This window comes from Capricornis sumatraensis, chromosome 9, assembly GCF_032405125.1.
Source record: "Capricornis sumatraensis isolate serow.1 chromosome 9, serow.2, whole genome shotgun sequence".
NCBI classification, from domain to species: domain Eukaryota; kingdom Metazoa; phylum Chordata; class Mammalia; order Artiodactyla; family Bovidae; genus Capricornis; species Capricornis sumatraensis.
The window spans coordinates 44064799-44087459 of record NC_091077.1 but is presented as its reverse complement, the minus strand read 5'-3'; positions in this window follow the sequence as shown (position 1 = coordinate 44087459).

Genomic DNA, 22661 nt, shown 5'->3' with positions numbered 1-22661 from the left:
GGTTCAACCACTGGAGAAGGAGATGGCAACCCATCTAGTGTTCTCGCCTGGCAAACCCCACGCACCAAGAAACCTGGCAGGCTATATAGTCCATGGGGTCACAAAAGAGTCAGGCACGACTTAGCAACTAAACAACATACACTATAACCCATTTCTGTTGTGTTAGTGATTGGTACTAACTCTGCACCTTAGATGGCTTTATTTAAAGGAAACAGCCTTGCAAATTTTCCCAAGAAATTGCAGAGTTTAAGATTTTTTAAAACCTATTTTATCCTTTGTATATTTAAAACTCTGAACCTTTGGTAGGTGGTCAAGAAGTGTTTGTTTTTTTTTCTTAGTTTGGTTTTGCTGCTTTCCCTCAGCTCCCATCACTCCACCCCTGCAGGTTTTTTCCAGGTGAATTTAGCACTGTTAGCACTAAACTAAGCTGACAGTCACTAGGTTATATTACAGAGCAGGCCTTGTTTGGATATGAGGGCTTTTATGTGGGTTTTCAGTAAATCTACCTTGAGGGAGACCTGGAGATGGGGAGTTCAGGGCTGAGCAGTGATTTCCGTTTCAGAGTTTATAAAACCCTCATCTACAAATCAAAAGTACCTCCAAGATGCAAGTAAATGATCTTTGCTTGGTGCCTAGTATCTAAGAAAGTCAGCTGGGATTTTGATAGAGATTGTGTTGAATCTGTAGATTAGTTTGGGGTGTATTGCCATCTTAACAACATCAAGACTTCCAATCCATGGGTGTGGTGGATCCATTTATTTAGATCTTCAGCTGGTAAAGAATCTGCCTGCAATGCAGGAGACCTGGGTTTGATCCCAGGGTTGGGAAGATCCCCTGGAGAAGGGAAAGGCTACCCACTCCAGTATGCTGGCCTGGAGAATCTCATGGACTGTGTTTTCCATGGGGTCACAAAGAGTTGGACACGTGAAAGTTGAGCAACTTTCACTTAAACCACTACAATATTGTAAAGTAATTGGTCTCCAATTAAAATAAATTTTAAAAAATGTTTTGTAGTTTTCAAATACATTTTGAACTTTATATTGTTAAATTTATTTCTAAGTATTTTTTATGCTATTGGGAATGATTTATTTTTGAGTTGTTTCCTGGTATTATCTTGCATACACTTTATAAACCCACACACACTGTCATAAATGCTCTTATTGCCTCATGATTTTTTTCCCTCCAAAACCCTTTTTTTTTTTTTTTTCTGAAAAATGGGACTGAAAACAAAAGTTTCAGGTGACCCAGTTTCCAATAACTTTGCCATCTTGTTGTATAACTTGGAGTCATTATTCTTGGGTAAATGAGGCTGCAAGTCTGAGAGAAATGGTGTTTTGTTATTCTGTTATTCTTAGGATTAAAAAATATTCGGAATGGTCAGGCCACAAGTGATGGTGATAGGGTACAGCTCAGCTTATTAAATCTCCCTTAATATGCTAAAGAGAGGCAGGAGAATTGCCTGAGCACACACAGTGTGCAGTGGAAGCTGGGGATTGATATTCCAGGGTTGACAAGAGTAATAGTGGAAGCTTTTTGCCCCTAAGGCGGAATGATTTGGAGTTGAATTATGTGCTCCAAAAGAGGTCCCCTGTTGAATGCTTTTGTATTCAACTTTTTGTGCAGACTTTTTGAAGGCATAATGCACTGAACCCTGAAGTTCTAGAACATAGAAATCATTGTATTTCAATTTTAGTTGGAAATTTTCTTTCTGTATAAAGAAGCAAATTAAACATAGTTTGATGGGCAGATTGGCCCTTTGATATCATTTAGGCAGCAGCTCAATTCTTTCAGAAATTGAAAACTTGGTCTTGCAAACCTGAAAATCATAACATCTTTAAGATTATTTAACAAAATATAGTTTACCCTTAAACAACACAAGGGTTTGAGGGGCTGACCCTTTGCATAGTCAAAAATCCAAATGCAGGGACTTCCCTGGGGATCTAGCGGTTAAGACTTCCACTGCAGGTTCATCCTTGATCAGGGAACTGAAGATCTCACATACGGTGAGGCCAAAAAAATAAAAAATTCACATGTAACTTATGATTCCCCACAAAATTTAACTACTAACAAACTGTTGACCAGAAGCCTTACTGATATTATGAACAGGCAATTAACACATTTTGTTTCCTATATATACTATGGGGCTTCCCTGGTGGCTCAGCCGTAAAGAACACACCTGCCAATGAAGCAGACCCAGGTTTAATCCCTGAATAGGGAAGATCCCCTGGAGATGGAAATGGCAACCCACTCCAGTATTCTTGCCTGGGAAATCCCCTGGACAGGTTTGGTGGGCTACAATCCACGGGGTTGCAAAAGAGTTGGACACAACTTAGCTACTAAAAAACAAGAAAATGTACTATATCCTGTTACAGTAAAGTAACTTAGAGGAAAGAAAAAAAATCTCCCTTAAGTATGGCTATTTTCAAATGGATCACATGAGATCTATCCACTTTAAGGATCCCTTATAGCTCCCCAATCGCCCTAAACTGGCATTTATTTCCTTAAACATGGGAATTTGTTTTGCTTTATTGTTTGTTTGGGTTTTTTTTTTTTTTTTAATCATGGTTTAGTTCTGTGTCTGAGTATGGAATTTGGTCTGCAATCGGAAGGTTTTGAAAATGGTGGGGGAGTTTGATGGAAGTTAAGTATTAGAGTCAGTGTCAAAATTAGGAATAGATATAATAGTTCATCTATATAGGTAAGTTCTAAAATTGTCTGACTTAAAACACTTTCGCGTAGTGTTTTGATGCTATAACTGAGTAACTGTAGCTTGAAGATCTGTGAGCTTGGCTTCCTCCCATCCACTTAGGCTTTATTTGTAAATTTAGTCTCTTTCACAGGACATCGTTAATATTCAGGGTTTATGTTTGCTAAATTTAAACTTAAAAGATTCTCTTCTACACAATTGAGGAAGATATACTAGTCTCCCAGCTGCCTCCTCCATATGAAACCTGTTTTTCTTCAGTAACTCTTATAAAAGCTGCCAATTTAGAAAATAAATGAGAAAGGACAACAGTGATTTAGATCTGGAAATTCGAGGATGAGGCTACATCTGCCTTAAATAGATGCATTCAGCTTTGGTATTTAGTCCAGATGAGATACGAGGTCACTTAATGTGATGAGTGCCAGGAAACAATGGGCCATGTCAGGAGCTGGGTTCACCTTCAGCTCCGAGTTTCCTGCTCTTTATTGGTTTAAATCAACTCCTCTGTTAAGCTGAATACTTTGTTTTACTAATCAGCTTCAAGGATACCAGCCACTCAACTTGGTTCAGAACTCAATTTAGCCAATCTGTGGGAAAATTTATTTACTCTTTCATGAGGTAAAGGATGTACTCATGGTTATTTAAGTGACAAAAGAAAAATGCTCAGGCAAAAGAACTTGGTTTATATCAAAATGTTATGTAGTCAATTTTAATTTGTAACTTTGGAGGGATTGTAACTTATAAAATGATAACTGAAATGAAATTAAAACATTTAAAATATTCTTTAGAATATTTAGAGGATGTAAATCCCCCCAAATATTTCTTAGGTATAAAGATTGGCTGAATGATTGATAGAGTAGAAAAGTATGCTGTTTTATACATTAACTGTTCTCTAAGAGGGAAAAATACCCATAACCAGGAGACTGAGACACCTCATCCTTAACCAGAAATGACAAGCCAAGTATGTTCTCTTTACGTGGTTAATTACTTCCAGATGGAGTTATGCTTCCCAAACCCTATATATACAATTTTTGGAAAGGGTCTTGATTTGTTAGTAAGACTAGAACTATTTCAATATTCATTTAAAGAACAGGATTTTGTAGATGGCCTGACAGTATTTCTTTCTCTTATCCTACTATGTAATACAACTTGTTTGGAAGAAATGAATAATTAGATAAATGTGGATAAGAGTCAACTGTACATTTTGGACATCTCATTAAGAATAAGTACCTTGTGAACAGTTCAGTCATTTGTAGAACTGCATTTAGTGCTGGTGTCTTTCCACACTGAAGCGCTATAACTGGCAGTGTTAAGAGTTCACAGCCTGGGCCTGGATGTCATTTCAGTATTCTCAGAAATAATTAGCTCACTGAATAAATATTTATTGAACACTGACTATGGGCTGGGTGCTGTGTGTGCTTAAGAACAGTTTGATGTCCTCACCTTCACCTACCAGAAAAGGAGACATCCTTTATTCCCCTAAGTTCCATCAGTGAGCATTCATCACTACAGAATGTTCTATGAAGAAATACATTTGGGTCAAGGGAAATGTTGACCCTAAAATCAATATAGTTTTTATCTCTGGATGGAATTAATGGTTCAGTATGTTTTCATCTTAGACCATTTCGCCTCTACCTTTGAAACAGCATACCCACATTTTCTTTATCTATTCATCTGTTGATGGACACTTAGTTTCTTTCCATATCTCGGCAACTATAAATAATGCTGCTATGAACATGGGGCACATTTATTGTTTCAAATTAGTACTTTTGTTTCTGGTAGATATATATCCAGGAGCAGAATAACTGGGTCATATGGTAGTTTGGGGCTTCCCCGGTTGCTCAACGGTAAAGAATCTACCTACAATGCAGGAGGCACAGGAGATGTCAGTTTGATCCCTGGGCTGGAAGATCTGGAGGAGGGCACAGTAACCCACTCCAGTATTCTAGCCTGGAGAATACCATGGACAGAGGAGCCTGGCAGGCTACTGTCCATAGGGTCGCAAACAGTCAGACATGACTGAACTGACTAGCATGGTAGTTTTATGTTTAGTGTTGTTATAAAACTTCATACTGTTTTCCACAGTAGGTGCACCAGTTTACATTCCCACCAATGGTGTATGAGAGTTCTCTTTTCTCATTTCTCATTTGTGTTCTTTTGGATGCTAGCCATTCTGACAGATGTGAGATGATACCTCAATGTGGTTTTAATTTGCATTGTTGAGAATGTTATCAATAGCTGTGGGCTTGTCATATATGGCCTTTATTATCCTGTGAGGTATGTTCTTCTATACTTCTATACCCACTATCTAGGGAGGTTTTTAAAATCTTTATTTATCTTTGCTTATACTGGATCTCCATTGCTGTGCAGGCTTGTCTCTACTCTCAGTGAGCAAGGGCTACTCCCTAGTTGTGGGGCGCATGCTTCTCACTGTGGTGGCCTCTCCTGTTGTGGAGCATGAGCTCTAGGGCACTGGGCTTCAACAGCTGCAGCTTGTGGCCGTAGCAGTTTTGGCTCCCAAGCACTACAGCACAGTTCACTCGGGCTTAGTTGCTCTGTGGCATGAAAGATCTTCCCAGAAAGTGAGTCACTCAGTCGTGTATGACTCTTTGTGGATCCCACGGGCTATACAGTCCATGGAATTCTCCAGGCCAGGGTACTGGAGTGGGTGGCTGTTCGCTCCCAGACCAGGGATTGAACCCAAGTCTCCTGCATTGCAGGCAGATTTTTTACCATCTGAGCCACCAGGAAATCAGCTATAATTAAGCATATATTCCCTCCCTCTTGAGCCTCCCTTCCACCCCATCCCACCCATCTAGGTCATCACAGAGTACTGAGCTGAATTCCCTGTGCTATATGGCTGCTTCCCACTAGCTATATTTTGCACATGGTAGTGTACATATGTCAGTGCTACACTCACAATTTGTCCCACCTTCTTCCCCCACTGTGTCGACAAGTCTGAGAAACTTGGAGACTTTTAAACTACAATTTTACTTATTCAATAAATATTTACTGGGCACACCCTACATGTAAGGGGCTCTTCCAGATGTTGATATGAGTGGTAAACAAGATAATTGTGGCACTTGATCTCATAGAGTGTCTATTATATGGGAAAGAGACAGACAATAAACAATTAAACAATGCAAGTAGATATATACAGGAACTTCTAGGCAGAACAAATGTATGTGAGAAGAAACTTGTGTTCCAAGAACAGAAAGAACTAGGCGTGACTGGCAAGTGGGAAAGGAGAAAGAATGGGTAGAAGGCAAGCGGAGTGGGAGGAGATGAAACTGAAGAAGCAGACAGACCAGATGCAAGACCTTGTTGACCAGTGCAAGGGGATTGGACTTGTATATCTGGTTCAATAGGAAGCCCTTGAGAGTGTTTAATTGGGGGCCTGAAAGGGTTAGAGTCATTGTTTTTTAAAGATCATATCAGTATTCTATGTAGAGTTGTTTGACAGAGATGAGTCTGAAGCAGGGAGAACTTTGGGTTTTGGGGGGCTACTGTCATGGTCCAGGTGAGAGATGATGCTGACTTGGAATATGGCAGTGGAGATGGGCATGCAAAGACATGAAGAAACTTGGAATTTACTTTTGTGACCTCCATTTGTTACTTGGCCTATCTCTCTGAGCTTGTAGGATGGCAGTCTTCTACTAAGAGAAAAAATTTAGGTTCTTATGGTGAAATGAGGAGGTAAAACTTATCCTATTCCTTGGCTTCATATTCCCATCCATGTGAGCTGCCTCTTAATTATAATTTTTTCATTGTTCTGTTTGTTTTCTTCTTGCATTATTTCTTGAGTTTTGTTTCTGTCTGTTCAGGTTCTGCCTCTCACATTGGAGGCTTTTCTCAAATGTCTTCTGTCCATTTGTAAATATAAGGCTCTAGAAAGCTGTTGGAAGTGCTGCATGGGAGGGTGAGATATGTTAATTTATGGGCTCTTTAGTTTGAGGCTCCTCTGTTTCTCTAAGATTTTGTGCAAAAAAATTATCCATCCTTGTGGTGGGAGGAAGATGGGTCAAAGATGTAGCCTTAGCTGCTGGTAGTCTTAGAGCCCAGCAATGCAAAGGACTGTAAATTTTTACCTAATCCCTTTTTATTACAATACTGACTGCATCTCTTCCCCCAACCTCCACAATGCCTCTTTGTTTTAACTCTTCTATCTGGAATTGTTTTGATTCAACTCTTACATAAAGTCAGGGCTTCCCTCATAACTCAGTTGGTAAAGAACCCACCTGAAATGCAGGAGACCCCAGTTCGATTCCCGGGTCAGGAAGATCCCCTGGAGAAGGGATAGGCTACCCACTCCAGTATTCTTGGGCTTCCCTTGTGGCTCAGATGGTAAAGAGTACGCCTACAATGCAGGAGACCTGGGTTTGATCCCTGGGTTGGGAAGATCCCCTGGAGAAGGGAAAGGCTACCCACTCCAATATTCTGACCTAGAGAATTCCATGGACTGCATAGTCCATGGGTTCACAAAGAGTCAGACACAACTGAGCGACTTTCATTTACATTAAGTCAACTCCTAGTCTCCTGCTGAGTTGGATAAGGAGTGGTCCTCTCTCTGCTCAGAATGGGGAGTATACACTGTGTCCAACTGTTTCATCTACAGATTTGGGCAATATCCACTTAGTTGTAGCTGGTACTACTGCCTTCCATGGCATATGGCATCATTTCCTGAGGTTCCCAGGATTCTGTTCAGTGTCTCACCTAGCTTCTCATTGACTTCCCCATTCCCCACAGGTTTAGATTTCCTTTTTAATTAGCTCTGTTCACTCTTCTAGATAATTTTCAGCCCAAAACTTTGTTCACACATCTGCTGTGCTCTCTTCACCTGATCTTTGCCCTATGAGTATATTTAATAATCACCTCTAATTTAAAAAAAAAAAGGCAGAGGAACCAGAGATCAAATTGCCAACATTCACTGGATCATAGAAAAAGCAAGAGAATTCCAGAAAAACTGGAACTCTGCTTTATTGACCATGCCAAAGCCTTTGACTGTGTGGATCACAATAAACTGGAAAAATTCTGAAAGAGATGGGAATACCAGACCACCTGACCTGCCTCTTGAGAAACCTGTTTGCAGGTCAGGAAGCAACAGTTAGAACTGGACATGGAACAACAGACTGGTTCCAAATAGGAAAAGGAGTACATCAAGGCTGTATATTGTCACCCTGCTTATTTAACTTATATGCAGAGTACATCATGAGAAATGCTGGGCTGGAAGAAGCACAAGCTGGAATCAAGATTGCTGGGAGAAATATCAATAACCTCAGATATGCAGATGACACCACCCCTATGGCAGAAAGTGAAGAAGAACTCAAGAGCCTCTTGATGAAAGTGAAACAAGGGAATGAAAATTGGCTTAAAGCTCAACATTCAGAAAACGAAGATCATGGCATCTGGTCCCATCACTTCATGGCAAATAGATGGAGAAACAGTGAAAACAGTGTCAGACTTTATTTTTTGGGCTCCGAAATCACTGCAGATGGTGATTGCAGCCATGAAATTAAAAGACGCTTACTCTTTGGAAGGAAAGTTATGACCAAACTAGACAGCATATTAAAAAGCAAAGACATTACTTTGTCAACAAAGGTCCATCTAGTCAAGGCTATGGTTTTTCCAGTAGTCATGTATGGATGTTAGAGTTGGACTATAAAGAAGGCTGAGTGCATAAGAATTGATGCTTTTGAATTGTGGTGTTGGAGAAGACTCTTGAGAGTCCCTTGGACCAGTCCCTCCTAAAGGAGATCAGCTCCATGTATTCATTGGAAGGAGTGATATTGAATCTAAAACTCCAATATTTTGGCCACCTGATGAGGAGAGCTGACTCATTTGAAAAGACCCTGATGTTGGGAAAGATTGAAGGCAGGAGGAGAAGGGGATGACAGAGGATAAGATGGTTAGATGGCATCACCAACTCGATGGACATGAGTTTGGGTAAACTCCGGGAGTTGGTGATGGACAGGGAGGCATGGTGTGCTGCAGTTCATGGGGTCGCAAACAGTTGGACACGACTGACTGACTGAACTGAATTGAATGTCAGTGGGAGAAACTATCAACAAGTTTGTGTCCTCAGTTCTTCAAATCAAAAGGGTAGATCTTTAAGCAGCATGTAAAGTCCTTGTACAAGCTTCTGCTTAGAGAAAGTGAGTAAGAAAGTCTATTGCAAATTCCCATTGTGATCTGAAAATAACTTTAGCACCACAGTCTCTTCTTCATGTGATTTCACTCCAACCTCCACCTTGATATTGCCCCCCTGCCAAGGTAGAGTTCCTGACACTTATAAAGTGCACCTATTATACAATTGGCCCTCAGTGCCTTGAGAACCCCATGGAAAGTATGAAAAGGCAAAATGATAGGATACTGAAAGAGGAACTCCCCAGGTCAGTAGGTGCCCAATATGCTACTGGAGATCAGTGGAGAAATAACTCCAGAAAGAATGAGGGGATGGAGCCAAAGCAAAAACAATACCCAGCTGTGGATGTGACTGGTGATAGAAGCAAGGTCCAATGCTGTAAAGAGCAATATTGCATAGGAACCTGGAATGTCAGGTCCATGAATCAAGGCAAATTGGAAGTGGTCAAACAAGAGATGAAAGAGTGAACGTTGACATTCTAGGAACCAGCGAACTAAAATGGACTGGAATGGGTGAATTTAACTCAGATGACCATTATATCTACTACTGCAGGCAGAAATCCCTCAGAAGAAATGAAGTAGCCATCATGGTCAACAAAAAAGTCTGAAATGCAGTACTTGGATGCAATCTCAAAAACGACAGTATGATCTCTGTTCGTTTCCAAGGCAAACCATTCAATGTCACGGTAATCCAAGTCTATGCCCCAACCAGTAATGCTGAAGAAGCTGAAATTGAATGGTTCTATGAAGATCTACAAGATATTTTAGAACTAACACCCCCAAAAGATGTCCTTTTCATTATAGGGGACTGGAATGCAAAAGTAGGAAGTTAAGAAACACCTGGAGTAACAGGCAAATTTGGCCTTGGAATGCAGAATGAAGCAGGGCAAGGACTAATAGAGTTTTGCCAAGAAAATGCACTGGTCATAGCAAACACCCTCTTCCAACAACACAAGAGAAGACTCTCCACATGGACATCACCAGATGGTCAACACCGAAATCAGATTGATTATATTCTTTGCAGCCAAAGATGGAGAAGCTCTATACAGTCAACAAAAACAAGACCAGGAGCTGACTGTGGCTCAGATCATGAACTCCTTATTACCAAATTCAGACTTAAATTAAAGAAAGTAGGGAAAACCACTAGACCATTCAGGTATGACCTAAATCAAATCCCTTATGATTATACAGTGGAAGTGAGAAATAGATTTAAGGGCCTAGATCTGATAGATAGACTGCCTGATGAACTATGGAATGAGGTTTGTGACACTGTACAGGAGACAGGGATCAAGACCATCCCCATGGAAAAGAAATGCAAAAAAGCAAAATGGCTGTCTTGGGGAGGCCTTACAAATAGCTGTGAAAAGAAGAGAAGCGAAAAGCAAAGGAGAAAAGGAAAGATATAAGCATCTGACTGCAGAGTTCCAAAGAATAGCAAGAAGAGATAAGAAAGCCTTCTTCAGCAATCAATGCAAAGAAATAGAGGAAAAGAACAGAATGGGAAAGTCTAGAGATCTCTTCAAGAAAATTAGAGATGCCAAGGGAACATTTCATGCAAAGATGGGCTCAATAAAGGACAGAAATGGTATGGACCTAACAGAAGCAGAAGATAATAAGAAGAGGTGGCAAGAATACACAGAAGAACTGTACAAAAAAGATCTTCACGACCCGGATAATCATGATGGTGTGATCACTCATCTAGAGCCAGACATCCTGGAATGTGAAGTCTAGCGGGCCTTAGAAAGCATCACTACGAACAAAGCTAGTGGAGGTGATGGAATTCCAGTTGAGCTGTTTCAAATCCTGAAAGATGATGCTGTGAAAGTGCTGCACTCAATATGCCAGCAAATTTGGAAACCTTGGCAGTACCCACAGGACTGGAAAAGGTCAGTTTTCATTCCAATCCCAAAGAAAGGCAATGCCAAAGAATGCTCAAACTACCGCACAATTGCACTCATCTCACGTGCTAGTAAAGTAGTGCTCAAAATTCTCCAAGCCAGGCTTCAGCAATACATGAACGGTGAATTTCCAGATGTTCAAGCTGGTTTTAGAAAAGGCAGAGGAACCAGAGATCAAATTGCCAATATCTGCTGGGTCATGGAAAAAGCAAGAGAGTTCCAGAAAAACATCTATTTCTGCATTATTGACTAAGCCAAAGCCTTTGACTGTGTGGATCACAAGAAACTGTGGAAGATTCTTCAAGAGATGGGACTACCAGACCACCTGACCTGCCTCTTGAGAAATCTGTACGCAGGTCAGGAAGCAACAGTTAGAACTGGACATGGAACAACAGACTGGTTCCAAATAGGAAAAGGAGTACATCAAGGCTGTATATTGGCACCCTGCTTATTTAACTTATATGCAGAATACATCATGAGAAAGCTGGACTGGAAGAAACATAAGCTGGAATCAATATTGCTGGGAGAAATATCAATAACCTCAGGTATGCAGATGACACCACCCTTATGGCAGAAAGTGAAGAGGAACTAAAAAGCCTTTTGATGAAAGTGAAAGAGGAGAGTGAAAAAGTTGGCTTAAAACTCAACATTCAGAAAACGAAGATCATGGCATCCGGTCCCATCACTCCATGGGAAATAGATGGGGAAACAGTGGAAAGAGTGTCAGACTTTATTTTGGGGGGCTCCAAAATCTCTGCAGATGGTGACTGCAGCCATGAAATTAAAAGACGCTTACTCCTTGGAAGAAAAGTTATGACCAACCTAGATAGTATATTAAAAAGCAGAGATATTACTTTGCAGACTAAGGTTCATGTAGTCAAGGATGTGGTTTTTCCAGTAGTCATGTATGGATGTGAGAGCTGGACTGTGAAGAAAGCTGAGCGCCGAAGAATTGATGCGTTTGAATGTGGTGTTGGAGAAGACTCTTGAGAGTCCCTTGAACTGCAAGGAGATCCAACCAGTCCATTCTGAAGAAGATCAGCCCTGGGATTTCTTTGGAAGGAATGATGCTAAAGCTGAAACTCCAGTACTTTGGCCACCTCATGCGAAGAGTTGACTCATTGGAAAAGACTCTGATGCTGGGAGAGATTGGGGGCAGGAGGAGAAGGGGACGACCGAGGATGAGATGGCTGGATCGCATCACGGACTCGATGGACGTGAGTCTGAGTGAACTCCGGGAGTTGGTGATGGACAGGGAGGCCTGGCGTGCTGCGATTCATGGGGTCGCAGAGTCAGACACGACTGAGTGACTGAACTGAACTGAACTGAATGGACTGGGTTCTGCACCTGGATTCAACCAACCTCAGGGTGTGTAAACTGCAGGTAGGGAGGGCTGATTATACTACTCTGCTTGAATAAGGGACTTGAGCAATGTGGATTTTTATATCCACAGGGGATCCTGAAATCAGTCCCCTCAATACTGAAGGGCAATAATATATTTATCACTTAATCTGATACAGCTCCCTCCTGCCAGCTCTTCTGAATAATGACACTCGAATGTGCTTCTTTCCCACTATGGAACTGCCCAAGCCTTGTAGAATCACTCTTGGTAAAAATGAAGTCACAGCTCTCACTGGTGAGAACAGTGACGACAGTTTGAGGAAAGAGGCACACATTGCCTCTCTCTTCACATACGTGAAGCTTGCATTAATTTTCTGTAGCTGCCTTTGGAGTATAGTTCTCAGGGGCAGTCTAATTATCTGCCCCATCCAAATGAGAGGAACTGATAGAACTCTGTCCACCATAAAGACCTTGGACCTAATTCTGCCAAAGTTCTCTTTCTTTGATAAAACTGCACGTGTGAGACTGACAACTACCATACAGATACACATACAGTGTCAGGAATGGAGTATGCCTTCACTTAATAAGTCCTGACAATAAGTATTCTGATTATAATTCAAGTCAGACCACATTTGTTAACAGGTAGCACTAGGCTATATACTCTTGATCAGACTCCTTTTGTATTACTGCTAAAGACTTATTTTAATAATTAGTAGACACTTTCATGCATTGGAGAAGGAAATGGCAACCCACTCCAGTGTTCTTGCCCGGAGAATCCCAGAGACGGGGAAGCCTGGTGGGCTTCCGTCTATGGGGTCACACAGAGTCGGACACGACTGAAGTGACTTAGCAGCAACAGCAGCGGCAGACTTTAATTCATCCTCAACAGTTTAATTTTTAAAATATTTTATTATTGTTTACTCATTTACTTAACTGCATCAGTTCTTAGTTGCAGTATGAGGGATCTTTCATTGTGGCACAGAGTCTCAAGTTGTGGCACATAGACTCAGTTGCTCTGTGGCATGTGGAATCTTAGTTTCCTACCCAGGCATCAAACTGGCATCCCCTGCATTGCAAGGCAGATTCTTAACCACTGGACCACCAGGGAAGTCCCCTCAATAGTAACTTAAAAGTCATGTGACCTCCATGCATGTGAATATTGAGATTTGTGGCCCACAGATAAACCTGAGATCTCCTGGTATGCAGGCTTTTAGGTCTGAGGGCAGATGGTGCTCTGAGACAGTGGGTAAATTAGTGCAAGAATACATGAGTTTTCTTCTTGGGTTTAGACACACACTTAAAATATCAGAGTGATTATAGCCCTTAGAGACCATTTGTTGCTTACGTATGAACATATTGGGCAAGAATGGACCAATATCAGCAACTATTGTTAACTCTATGAATATATGTGTGCATCTGTAATACATACACATACAGAGAGAAAAGTTCACATACCATAAAATTCACTTCACATCATACACTTTAGTGATTTTTAGTATACTCACAAGGTGGCGCAACTATCACAGATCTCTAATTCCAGAACATGTCCATATAAACAGAAGTTCATAGCAAATAATACTCCCCATGCCCACACCTTCCAGCCTCTAGCAGTCACCAATCTATTTTCTGTCTCTATGGATTTGCCTCTTCTAGACATTTCATTTAAGTAGAATCATACAACGTGTGGTCTTTTGTATGGTTTCTTCTTCTTAGCAGAATTTTTCAAGGTTAATGATTGTTGTAACAAGCATCAGCACTTAATTTCTTTTTATGGCTAAATACTATGCCATGTTATAGATATACAGCATTTTGTTTATCCATTCCTCTATTGATGACCATTTGGATTGTTTCTAGCTACTGGCTATTGTGAATAATGCTGCTATAAACAGCTACATGTTCAGATATGTGTTTTTGCATGCAACATGTTTTAAATTCTCTTGGCAAAAGTCCGTCTAGTCAAGGCTATGGTTTTTCCAGTAGTCATGTATGGATGTGAGAGTTGGACTATAAAGAAAGCTGAGCACCGAAGAATTGATGCTTTTGAATTGTAGTGTTGGAGAAGACTCTTGAGAGTCCCTTGGACTGCAAGGAGATCCAACCAGTCAATCCTAAAGGAGATCAGTCCTGGGTGTTCATTGGAGGGACTGATTTTGAAGCTGAAACTGCAATACTTTGGCCACCTGATGCGGAGAGCTGACTCATTTGAAAAGACTCTGATGCTTGGAAAGATTGAGGGCTGTAGGAGAAGGGGACAACAGAGGATGAGATGGTTGGATGGCATCACCGACACAATGGACATGGTTTTGGGTGGACTCCGGGAGTTGGTGATGTACAGGGAGGCCTGGCGTGCTGCGGTTCATGGGGTCGCAGAGTCGGACAGGACTGAGCAACTGTCGGACAGGACTGAGCAACTGAACTGAACTGATATACTAAGAGTGGAATTTCTGGCTCATATGGTAACTATGTCTAATTGTTTGATGAACTAACAAATTGTTTCCAAAGCAGCTGTACCATTTTACATTCCCAACAGCAGTGTAGGAAGATTCTGACTTATCTACATCCTTGCCAATACTTAATGTCTGTGTTTTTTATTATAGCCATTCCTGTGGATGTAAAGTGGTACCTTGTGGTTTTGATTTGCATTTGATGTTGAGCATCTGTTCATGTGCTTATTGGCTATTTGCATATCTTCATGGGAGATATGTCTTTTTGAATCCTCTGCCCACTAAAATAATTGGATTCTTTGTCTTTTTATTGTTGAATTGTAAGCTGTTAAGCATGCTGCTGCTGCTAAGTCACTTCAGTCATGTCCAACTCTGTGTGACCCCATAGACGGCGGCCCACCAGGCTCCCCTGTCCCTGGGATTCTCCAGGCAAGAACACTGGAGTGGGTTGCCATTTCCTTCTCCAATGCATGAAAATGAAAAGTGAAAGGGAAGTCACTCAGTCATGTCCGACTCTTTGCGACCCCATGGACCGCAGCCTACCAGGCTCCTCTGTCCATGGGATTTTCCAGGCAAGAGTACTGGAGTGGGGTGCCATCACCTTCTCCGGTTAAGCATGCTAAGGTAAATCTAATTTAGATAAAGCACTCACTGTTCCAAGAAGACCAGCAGGTTGCAGTTTGGCTTTATTTTTAAAGCAAAGTGCCTTTTCAGGTACTTGCTGCATTTTTCAAAAAGAACCATTGTTTACAGACTGTATGTGAACTAGGACCTATTGCCATCACTAAAAAAGATATTAATCTACTTCTAAGAACCTTTGCAGAGGATTGGAAAACCCCAGTGAACTCAGAAATCCTTGGTTCCATCCATAGCAGCAGCTTCCAGACCTCTATCTGCTGGGCCCAAGTGAGTGACAGAAGCAGTATACTCTGAAAAGAACATAGCTCCTTATAGTATATTAAATGACATCTTTTTGTTGAAACCACCAACAGGAGAAAGTGAAACAAGAATTGTAGGTAAATTTTAAAGTGTGTACACACAGGCTAATTGCTGAGTCCCAGGGACCAAGTTCATTCTGAGGATGCTGCTACCAGCCGTGAATTCAGAAAATGGAGGAATGACCCAGCTGTTCACCTGGGTCTCTCACTTGCATTCATTCAATGATCACTGATGATAGTTCTGAGCCTAGTACATCCAGGCTCAGCCTGGTACTCCCTTCCTTCAAGAATTCACAATCTGTCTTATGGGACAGACATACAAGTAAATGAGAATGTGTGTATATTCTACAATGTAATGTTAGGTGCAGCAGGGAACAATGAACTCTCCCTAGAGATAGCAAGGATGTTTCCCCAAGGAGGCGGTTCTTGGCTCAGGGGCTGTATAACTCAACATCACGATGGGTCCTTCCTAAGGACATTTACTAGTAGGAGAGGGAAGAAAAAAAGAAACTTCAGCATGTGCCCAACCCTCTGTAGGGACGGGGGCAGCTATGGGATGGAAACCTATGCTTCTAGGTCTCCAGGCAAGCCCACCTTGGCCTGACATTTGCTTAGTCTTTTGGTCCATGCTAAAAATTAAAAAACAAACAAACAAAATACAGGTAGAATCTGGCCACCCTCTTTAGTGCAAGAATAGGAAAAAGGAACCAATCTCCAAACTTTCTTGTCTTTGATTTTATGTTTATCAAGGGAAATCTTGTTTTCATTTTCATAGCAAATGTTTATGACTTTGAACCAGGAACTTGCCTGCCTTGTATTTCTCCTGTGCTGCTTTATCCTGTTTCCTGAGTTGCTAGTTTTGAGCTTGTTTAAGCCTTGTTAGAGGATCTCCAGCCACATCAAAGGGCAGGGACCACATCCCCTTAGCCCCAGGGCAGCTGTGGGAGAGCTTTCTCGCTTCTTGCCTAGTGGTTGCTTCTTCCAGGGGTAGAATAACTCTGAACACCCAAATCTGGCCAGATTTTCCTCCAGCCTAACATTGGCATCCCAGTATTAAAAGGTGTCTTGGCTCTGTTTCTGAAAGTCATTAGATTCAGGCAGCAGCAGCCAGCTCCTACAACTCCAAAAAGGAATGCATCGGAAGGAGGACTTTGTGGCCCACAGAACTGACTAAAAGGCAGGAGGACCAGGCAATGAAAATAGACAGGAGCCAAAGGAGGCTGGGCAGCAAGAGCAGGAGACAGGTTAGGACCACCACCACATCACACCGTCCAACTCCTAGTGCTTTCTCACCTGTCCCTACATCTCCATGTCACCCACATGAGAGTCCCAGTCCCCGGCAGGAGCATCACACTGGTCAAGCCCAGGTCTCAAGGTTTGCACTGTGGCAAGCTGTCTTTCAAAATGGGAGAAGGGGCTCTCTCTCCCTAAGACCTACACAATATGAGTTCCCCTAGGAAGGAAGTGTGGCACCCCACTCCAGTACTCTTGCCTAGAAAATCCCATGGATGGAGGAGCCTGGTGGGCTGCAGTCCATGGGGTCGCTAAAAGTCGGACACAACTGAGTGACTTTACTTTCACTTTTCACTTTCATGCATTGGAGAAGGAAATGGCAACCCACTCCAGTGTTCTTGCCTGGAGAATCCCAGGGACGGGGGAGCCTGGTGGGCTGCTGTCTATGGGGTCGCACAGGGTCGGACACGACTGAAGCGACTTAGCAGCAGCAGTAGCAGCAGCAGGAAGGAAGTGTTCAGATGTCCACCACAGCCCTGTTTGAGGGAGTAGTAAGCAAAGCTTAGGAGGGGAGCAACACTCATGGGAGACCTCTGGTGTATAAACCAGTCCTCAGAGATCAAATTGAGGCTGGGATTTAGTCAGGATTGTCTTCCCTACAGGAGAAACTGAAGTGAGGAATAATAATGATAACTAACGCCACTTGCTGATGGCCTCCTGTGAGCCCGTGCTGAGTAGATTTGATGAAATCTCATTTAATCTTTACCTGGCAAACATGCAGTTGTATCCATTTTATAGATGAGCAAATGAATTGTTCAGGAAGGTTGGGATATCTCCAGGGTCAGACTGGCATTCACTTAGGTCTGCCAGGCTGTGGACTCACGCTCACTCTCTCACTGCTGGTTTTTGTATACACAGGATACAGTGAATTGGAGGATAGCTCTCTGTCCTCCTTATTTTTTTTTTTAAATTGTGGTATTTTATTTTTGTTTGTTGTAGCACAGCAGCAGACTAGAAGGCAGCGTGATCTTGTGGGAAGACCTTGTGGCTGGGGTGTCTGCAGAACTGATTTCTAGGCTGTCACCCACCCTGAAATATTTAAATATAAGTGTAGACACTTGCATCTCTACACAAACCAGGCAGGGCTTCAGAGAATGTTTCCCTTATTGGAGCTATGTTAGAGGATTTTGTTGTCCTCTTTTTTTAAACTTCTCTTGATCCTTCCCTTGGAGTACAAAAATCTGCCAACTAAACTGTGTGTGTGTATGTGTGTATGTGTGTGTGTGCGTGCTGTCACATTCACTCCTGGAAGGGTCCCCAAAACTCATGCACCATGATGGATGCCAGATATACACACCCTCAGGTTTTAGAACAAAGTCTCCTCCATGTGAGTACCTGACCAGACACATCAGTTAAGATCAGCAAGAGTTTCCTGATAAATGTTAAGGACATGCATTATCTACTTCCAGAGCTAATGACTAGAATCCATTCTACGTGCATATGGCATGCTATGACCCAATCCTGTACCCAGGCTTCCATGTAAAGCCTGAGGCCCAAAGCTCTAGGGTTGGAACATCCTCTCATTGAAAACGCTTGTCAGATGACTCCTGATGACGCCAGAGACTTGGCGGATTTAGCTCAATTAGAAGGTACTTTTAGGAGAGGGGCCTTTGTAGACCATTTCACCCCTTCATTTGGACCTGAACACAGGGCCACTTCTGGACCTGAGCCTACTTTTGCCCTCCCTAGGGATGCTATTGAGAGTCTGGTTCAGAGTCTTGAGTTAATTTCTATTCTTGGGGACCAAAATGACATGTAAGAGATATTTTTTCATCTAGATCCTGGGAGGCCAGCAAAACAAAGTGGAAAAGCTCATGTGACTACCACTTACCTGTCTTGGGTCCATTGGAGTTGGTAGAAGAGGAGAGAGGCCTGTATCCAGCTACCTCCTTTTCTCTCTTGGCCAGGGATGTGTGGGTAATGATGAGTGCAGATGAGGAGGATGGAATGGGCCCAGGTCTGGGGTTTGTAAACCAGGCTAGAGGAGTTAACAAAAGCTGAGTTATTATGGCCAAAGCAAACAGAGGCTGAGGAGTCACACAGCATCTGTAGGGAAAAGGTGATATACGTGTACTCAATAGGAATGTGACAGACCAGCATTCTTTCCCAGGAACTGCTGATCTGAAAGGAAACTTTGATTCAATCGCTGGGACAACCAGTCCGTACCCAGCCTCGCCCAAAGGCCTTCCTGCCAGACACCCTCATATGGGGGCCGGTGGGGGGGGACTCCATTCTCCCTGAATTTTTCTTGTGGCTGACTTCCTATAAAGCCCTATCTTTGGACAAGTGTGGTGAATTCAGTGCATAATTAAAAAGCAAACAAACTTCCTCTAAGGGAACACTTACAATTTAAGTAGACACTTGTGTAAAATCAGTGATTCATGCTTTGTTGGACTTCCAGAAATAGACAACATAATTCATTGAAGGATTTCTGGCCTTTAGTGAATTTGAACCAATATATGATGGTCTCTGAATTATTAAAATAGCTCTGTAGTTGCTATCTACAAGAATGAAACTTTTTTTTTTTACCTTAACCATGGGTTATAAATTCATTCCCACCACAAACAAAGTCAGAAGACACAAACTTGGGAAAATATTTGCCACACATAAAAAAAAAAAGTAAATTACCTTGATATATAAAGAGATCTTATAAGTCAGTAAGAAAAAGACCAATAATCCAATAGAAACATGGGCAAGGAAAATTGACAGATCACAGAAGTGAATACGAGTGGCCTTAAAATGTACAAAATGATATGCAATTTTATATATAAAAAAGCATTTTCACCTTTCAGATTTCAGAGATCAAAAGTCTGATAATGTACTATGTTAATGAGGATGTGGGAAAATGGGCACTCATTAACGGGGATACAAATTGGTACAAACCTCTTTGTAAGAAATTTGAGAAGATTAACCAAATTTGAAATTTTACATATCCTGTTATAGTTATCTATTACCGTTTAACAGAGTATCCCTAAACTTAGTGGCTTACCCATTTACAATTATTTTGCTTGGGTAACTGAGGAAGGGCTAGGTTGGGTGGTTCTTGGGTAACTCACACGGTGTCAGATGTACTCTCCCAGGCCTGGAAAAGTACTGAGATACCGAGGGGCACAAGCATGTCTTTCTATGTAGTAGAAAAACATGATAAATATGTGTCCATCTTCTCCATGGCCCTTGCTCCCTAACCACTGCCACTAAGAGAGACTCCAAGTTGGTTGCAGTTTCTTCCCCTTCTTCCCCTCTAAGACTTTTTGGGTTTTTGCATTAAAGAGATGCCCTCCAGTCAAAGATCATGAGGGACACACCTCTAGTTTAAAAAATGGAGTGCATTAATTGTTACAGTGAGGGGAACCATGAAGCATCTTGGTAAGAGGGCATTAGAAAGGACTTAAAGGATTTAGTGATTTTGGAGAGAGTTAAAGAAGTAGGACGTTTCTCAGTGTTTGATGCTTCAGGAAGCAAGAGTAATTCTATGATTGTGTACCTTAAAATCTTATTAGAAAGAGGAATGACTAAAGCAAAGCCAAAGCCACAGTTGGCAAGGAAGCAGCAGTCACACATATTATCCAGGACAGAAAGACGTTTGATCATTTTTTTGACTTGGACTATATTCATGGTTTGTCTGTGTTCAGATATGATTACAGAATGGTCTTGTTTTTATCTTGACCCATCATGGTTACAGAGGGTCTTGTCTGATGTTGATGTCCTATGAAATTGTTTATGTGCAACAGGAGAACTCCATGCCCTTGTCTGTGACTGTCAGATCAACTCCTATAACACCCAGGTCTAGCTGATAGTCCCAGGCCAACTTCCAGATGTCAGGGGCTGCTTTCTCTTTCGCAGAAGAGAAGAAGAGGCAAGCAAAGAAGTGAGTGGATGGGATTTCTTTTGGGGAATTTAGGCAGAGAGTTTCTATAGTCTATGCAAGAGAAATAAGGGGGAGGAGAAGAGGATTATCAAGAATGACTGTGGATGCTGTGTCCACTTCATAGTTGTCAAGAAATATACTTTCTTAAAAAAATATATAAATTAACAACTTCCCTGATGGCCCAGTGGTTAAGCCTCCATGCTCTCAATCCAGAGGGCCTGGGTTCAATCCCTGCTTAGGGAACTAGAGCTCACATGCTGCAGCTATTAATAAAAAGATCCTGCATGTCACAATGAAGATCAAAGGTCACAACTAAGACTTGGTGCAGCCAAATAAATAAAAATAAATTAAATATATATATATATATATATATATATATATATATATATATATATGCACATATACATGTATTTTAAAATATATAGACTGTAGCCCTCCAGGCTCCTCTGTCCATGGAATTTCTCAGGCAAGAATACTGGAGTGGGTTGCCATTTCCTCCTCCAGAGGATCTTCCTGACCCAGGGATCAAACCCATGTCACCTGCATCTCCTGCATTACAGGCAGATTCTTTACTGTCATATAGAAATTAAAATCTTGAACATTTTTGAACTGACTTTTGGTTGCTGGGTTTTGTTTCCTCTATTGTGATACTGCTCTGAGACCAACCATGTGGATCAGAGTTGGTGTTAAAAGGGCAGGTGTTCAAAACCAAGAAGTTCTGAGCCATTGTCTGAGTCCAGAGCTCCAGGTCCTGCTGATGCCTGGACCAGGATAGCATTTGAAGAAAAATCAGTGCCAGGAATGTCCCAATCAGAAGCCAGGCTCAGGTGCCTGCTGCCTCCATCCCCTAGAAGACCCAAGCAGACCAAGTCCCCCAGGCTCTTATTCCCCCTAGAAAGTGGTAGCCTTGACCCCTGGTCTGAGTTCTGGCTTCTGGTTATTGTCACCAACAAACCTTGTCAGTCAAGAACGCCAAGATAAGGGGATATGGTCTTTGTCCCCCAGGCATGCTGATTCTGTGGTATAGTGAGGGAAGCCACAACAATAACTGAAAGACCAAGCACTGACTGGGTTCAGCAAAAAGGCCCCAGCCCCTTCCAGGGATGGAGCATTTCTTCAGAGCCAGTATTCATAGGATACAGGATTGAAAAGTGGGGGTTAGGGAAGGCTGAGGACAGAGCAGTGACCAGTGTACAATGGCTGATGAATTCAGATCATTCTTTGGAGCCTTGAGATCCCCAAAGGTGAAAAGAGCCAGATTCTATGGCTGGAGTAAACCCTATCCAGGCCACAAGGGACATGCATAGTCTAGCACCTTAAAATGCTGAGCACCACCTAGAAGACCCAGAGTGAATACACAAGTCAGCAGCACCCCAGCTTCCCTTCCCCCTTTTCAGGTGGCCGGCGGAGGGCCCAGACTATGCGAGATATGACAGAAATGAAAAGAGGCAAAGAGGGGAGAAAAAGAGCCCATAGTGGGAATCAGAGAGCTGCAAGAGTTCTGGAAATGAAGTTCTGGAGGGAGAGTTGGTCAAGGGAGGATGCATTAGCATCCGCACTGTACTCAGAGCTGGACAGGGACAGTGGCGGGTCTGTTTACTTAGCCAAACTGGAATGAGGTTGCCTTCTGGAGCTCTTTGGACCTGGCCTGTGCTTCCCCACTGATGGGGTGGTTTGAATCCGTGGGACTCCGGCCGAGCGTTCTCGGCCTGTAGTGTAGTGAGAACACTACAGGCCGTGAGAACACACCAGGTGGAGGCGGGCGGGCGAGCGCCCTGGGAGCCCTACCCCTACTTTCTCGCTTGTCCAGCCGGAGCAAGAGGCCTGTGCCCGGCGGGGTAACGAGCGTCCAACCCCGACCCGGGTCTAAGCCTACAAGCGGACACTAGGAAAGGGCGGTCGGCTGCCTGGGCAGCGCGGCCGCTCCGCGCTCCCGCCCCCGGGAGTCGGATTTGGCGCCTCCCCCGCGGCGGCGGGAGCCTGGAGGTGGGGTCGGGAGCCAGAGCCCGGGGCTCTGATGTCACCGCGCGGCCG